This window comes from Pinus tabuliformis, chromosome 2_2, assembly GCF_031772625.1.
Source record: "Pinus tabuliformis cultivar Carrire ecotype Pingquan chromosome 2_2, CPIR1, whole genome shotgun sequence".
Classification (NCBI taxonomy): domain Eukaryota; kingdom Viridiplantae; phylum Streptophyta; class Pinopsida; order Pinales; family Pinaceae; genus Pinus; species Pinus tabuliformis.
In genome coordinates, this window is record NC_142300.1 from 759,914,724 (window position 1) to 759,920,198 (window position 5,475).

Sequence of the window (5,475 nt, forward strand, 5' to 3'; positions counted from 1 at the left end):
ACTTTATTTGTTGTGGAAGATATGGACATGATTCATAGGCATGTAGAATATTATAAGAGAAAATAAAAGACAATAGAAACCAAAATAATTACTTAGTTAAAACACCAAATCTCACTAAAGAAAAATAACTTCAGTCTACTAATTATATTTTTTTCATTTCAATATTGGATTAACTAAACATTTGTTTCATGTGTAGCTTTCTTCTAGGAGTGATGCAACACTACTTAACACACCCACAACATGTCACATACCTTCCAAAGAGGATTGTTTGATGCCTTAAGTGACTATGTAGTTGGAACAATGAATTTTGTAGATAAATCAAGTATGAATACCTTCCGACTTGGAATCATTAGGTTTAAACTACTAGATTTCCTAATTTTCTTCTACATGATTTTCTCTATCTTTGAAAGCTTTCAAGAAATCTATTGCCCTTCGTTTAGATTCACTAGGAAGGCCATTCTATTGATATTGACGATGGTAAAGTGGAAATAATATAGTCACCTAATTACATTGTTGCAATGACTAGAGTGGAGTATGAAATATTATTGAAGTTGAAAGGGACATCTGCTCATACAAATAATTATGTTTGCATCTCTCACCATGATGAATGTACATTTCCATCAAGCCTTTTATGGAATGCTAGAATTGGACATATTATTTATCATAACCTTGGTTTATTGAAAATAAATCTCATGATTGTATTTTTGGAAAGAATAGAAAACAACCATTCCATAATTCCACTTCTAGAGGATACAAAAAACTTTGATTGATGTACTCTAAATGGTGTGGCCCTATGCTTGTTCCCTCAACTAATGGAAATAAATATATAACTATCCTAGAATGTATTAGATATATTATTGTAAAGTAAATTAGAATTCTTTAAAAAGTTAAAAAAATAGTCATTTATGGATTGAAAGAGAAGGACAATCACATATTGGCTCTCTTCATAATGATAATGGAAGAGAATACAACTCTAATGAATTTCCAAACTATATTTTCCAACATTGGATTCCACATAAAACCATGGTTCCATACAATCCTAAAAAAATGGTGTTGTTAGAAAAATGAACATGAATATGTTGAATATGGTTTGCTCAATGATGTTTTTCCCAAAACGAGAAGTTGATGTTTTGGCTTGATGTGTTCTAAATGAAGTGTGTGTTTTAAAAAAACCCATCTCATGCTCTAGTAAGTAAGACTACTTATGAATGGTGGTATGGATACATTCCTTCAATATGGCATCTCATGGTCATTATTTTAGCCTCTTATGCCTTCATTCCTAACGAATAAAGAAGTGGTAAACAAGAAGTTCATTATTTCTATATATGTGAGAGTGGGTCTATGTGAACAAGTTCAAATGAGATGTCTCACATGACATCCACAGGAAAAGGCTTATGGAGAAATTGTTTGCATAGAGAGAAGGTGTTGATTATGAAGAGACTGTTTCCCCTAGAACAAAATGGACCACCATTTGAACTCCCTTCATGTTGTTAGCTTAGAATGGATGGAAATTCTTTCAAATAGATGTGAGAAAAACTTTCTTGAATGGATACCTCAAAGAGAATGTCTGCATGGATCAACATGAAGGTTTTTTTTGTGAATGGAAATGTAAAAAATGTGTAAACTTATCAAATCCTTATATGAAACAAGCACGAGGAGATTGGTATGAAAATATGTTTGATCGTATTGTGTAATTGAATTTAAAACATTTTAATCTTGACGATGCAATTCTTCTTGTTAATAATATTGACAAAACTATTTATATTGTGTGATAAATATATATGATTTGTTGATGATAGGGAAAAATGGAAACCATATAGAATTGATAAAGAAAGAGTTGAAAAATGCCTTTGAGATGAAATATTTGAGACACCTTCACTACTACTTGGGAATTGAGGTGACTTGACATCCAAGGTATATATTCCTATTCCAAAATAAGTACATTGGAGAATGGTTGAATATGTTTGGCATGGCTAATGCAACCCTCTATCTACTATAATGGAACAAAAATTGAAGCTCACACTAAAGGAAGGGAAAGAATTTGAGGGTGCTACCAAGTACAAATAGCTTGTGGGAAGTCAAATCTACCTGACAACTACTAGACAAAATATTTCATATGTTGTTGGAAATATCTCATGCTTAATATAAAAGTATTCTAAAGCAGTACATTGGTCTCCTACATAAAGGGTTCTAAAGTACTTCACTAACTCAAGGCTTTGGACACAAACATTCACATGTGGATGACTTAGGCTCCATTAGATATTCAAACTTAGACATTGAAAAAGACAAGTAAAATGGAGTGTGGACTTTGGGTTACCTCACCACCAGTCATAGATTAATAGTTGTCTCCTAGAGATCATGCAAACAATAAGTTTTAGTAGATTCCACCATAGAAACAAATATGCATTAGTTGTATGAGAAAAAAGGGAGATTTTTAGTTTAGAAAAGTACTTGAGTATTTGTAGGAGAAACAAGAGAATTGTAGTCTTCTTCTCATCAACAATACTTCTACAACCAAGTTGGGCAAGAATCTTAGATTCTATAATGAAACCAACCACATTAACAAAAAACATCAATTGATTCAATGTCATGTAGAGGCCATGACTATTTTTTTAATACATTGTTCCACTAATGAGAAAATTGCATACATTTCACCAAAGCACTTGAAAAAGAAAATTCAAAAAAAATGCTTAGGCTTACAAACAAACCTTTGACATGGTACAGTGAACATGGAACATAAAGCTTCAGGGTTTTATCCCACAAATATAAGTGTAAATATATAAAATAAGAAAGAACACCCAACAATCATTACACATCAATACATCAATACCACACATAAAATCTGATTATACAACATGACAACATTATTGTCGCATAATGTATGATCTCTATCAATGTTATCCATATGAAAGGGTTCCCCACCGGTAAGGATGGGATGGGTTAATAGCTTTTGAGGACCTCAAAAAATTCAGTGACATGATCTTTGCAAGTATCACTTGTAATATTATTCAGAAATGGATCTTGTTTAACTTGGTTATCATTCAAAAAAAACTAGAAACAAAATAGTATATATGAGATGAGATAATGATTTTTCAAAGTAGGCATACTTCTAACAATGTTCTGCGTCACAAATTCAACCAAAAAATAATTATATAACTGAATTCCATGTTTCAGAGTTTTAAGTATATAATTCATCCATAACCCCAAGGATTTTCATGTGAATGAAACTCATTCATTAAAGAACACATTACCAACAATTCTAGAGTTGTCTGTCTCATTTTGCTATGGCTGCCACTCACATAGTTGGATCAATTCAAGTATCAATAGATGGATAGGACAGTAAATATTTTTACTTCAACCAAGTTTACGAAGTTTTATGTATGCCTGAGATTTGCTTAGGCGCGATTTCTTAAAAACTACCAGGTTTTATTTCATCCCTGCCTGCGTCTGGAAGCTTGGGGAAAACAGGACAAAGTTGAACCTCTCTGGATTCTGGATCAAAATCTGCCCAGGCTCGATACTATTTTAGCATACACATATATCTGCCATAGATTTCTTGCGGGGCGTTCTGGGGGGTTTATTTAACTGTATATTGTAGAGTTTATAATATTTCGGAATGATGCAACCAAATCCCACGGCATCACCCGCGACTGATCCCCAGCAGCAGCGACCTGAACAACAGTTTATGACGATCCCTCTGTCTCCTGCTCAGTCTGGGTCTGCCCCACAAGAACCCCAGCACCGACCTCAGCTTCTTATTGTGCCGCCATTCCCGCGACAAGTAAACTCTACAGACAAGATTAGGACCCTCTGGATCGGAGGTTTGCAGCATTGGATGGATGAAAATTATTTCCATCAATGTTTTGCTACGACCGGGAACCTTCTTTCTGTTAAGATAATTCGCAATAAGCAGACTGGACAATCAGAGGGTTATGGCTTCTTGGAGTTTGTAAGCCATGCAGCGGCCCAAATGGCTCAGCAAAATTACAACGGTCTACCGATGCCCAGGGTTGAGCAATTTTACAGGCTAAATTGGGCAACTTATGGCAGTAGGGAAAAGCGTGCGGAAGAATTTACTATATTCGTGGGAGATTTGGCATCTGATGACGCCGACGAGTTGTTGGAACAGACCTTCAGAGCTGTATACCCATCTGTAAAAGGAGCAAAGGTTATTACTGACAAGACTACAGGCAGTTCAAAAGGATATGGGTTTGTAACGTTTGGGGATGAGAATGAGCAAGCTCGGTCTATAACAGAGATGAATGGAAAACTTTGTTCTTCCAGACCTATGCGAATAGGTCCTGCCATGAGAAAGCAGACTCCAGCTTATCAGCAACCGTCTCCTAAAGTTGACGAGTCAGCCTCAGAGGATGATCCAAACAATACGACTTTATTTGTTGGTGGCCTAGACCCCACTGTTTCAACCGAAACGCTGACAGAGACATTTGGCCAGTTTGGTGGTCTTGTGTATGCAAAGATACCTCTAGGCAAGCGTTGTGGATTTTTCCAGTTTAGCAACAGGGCGTCTGCAGAGTTAGCATTGCAAATGCTTCATGGTTCAGTTCTTGGTCAGCGACCACTTAGGGTTTCCTGGAAACGAAGTCCTGCAAACGAACAAGTGCAGAGTGTTCAAATACAACAACGAGATCTAAATAAATGGAATGTGGCTTATCATGGTCATGGAAAAGGATACAATGCTAGTTATGGTTATATCTCACTGCCTCAATAAGTATATCCATATCAGCGGACTGGGGTTGCTTATGGTGGTATACAAGGATCCAATGTTCTTTATGGTTATGCCACACAACCTCAAAATTCAGCTAGGTACATTAATACCTTTCCGAATGCAAATTATCAGGAAGATCCACAGTGAATTAGTTATATTTTTTTCTCGTTATTGTTGCATTTAGATATTGTTATGTTTTGTTCTTAAAAAGTAAATAACATGTTTTTTTTCTTTTTTTAAATTGCTTTCATATACATATCTAGATAACTTAGGAAATCTCACATGATTGTTTATGATGGGGCCGCAAGATCTATTTAGATATCTTTATATGTCGCAACGTATACATTAAATGGGTGAAGTTGGAATTTCCATCCTATGCATTAGATGATTTAAGCGTGGTAGCCATGACAATAAGGCACCATTGCACAAAAACTTTTCTATTTGAAAATATTGTGACTCTACGTGGTTGGGCCATTAAAGCATTGTGACCATCTGCGGGTGATCAAATAATTAAAGAAATTCAAACACGGCCTAGAGTATGTTCCTTGATCAGAAAAGGAAGAATGAGTCACATGATTATCTTAAAGAAAGTTGTAATAGAAGAAGATGTGGAATAAAGAATTTTTGAAGAGGATGTGGAATAAAGAATTTTAGATGCACCGGTGCCAAACACTATTATGGAAAAATACCCAATTTTCACTTTATTTTTTGTGGAAGAGATAGACATGATTCATCAACATGTAGAATCC

General features: G+C 35.2%; 1 pseudogene; it reads left to right on the forward strand.

Annotated features, from left to right (window-relative positions):
• The first annotated feature begins 3,619 nt into the window (after positions 1-3,619).
• LOC149194905 (polyadenylate-binding protein RBP45 pseudogene) lies at positions 3,620-4,729 on the forward strand (annotated as a pseudogene).
• The last annotated feature ends 746 nt before the right edge of the window (positions 4,730-5,475 follow it).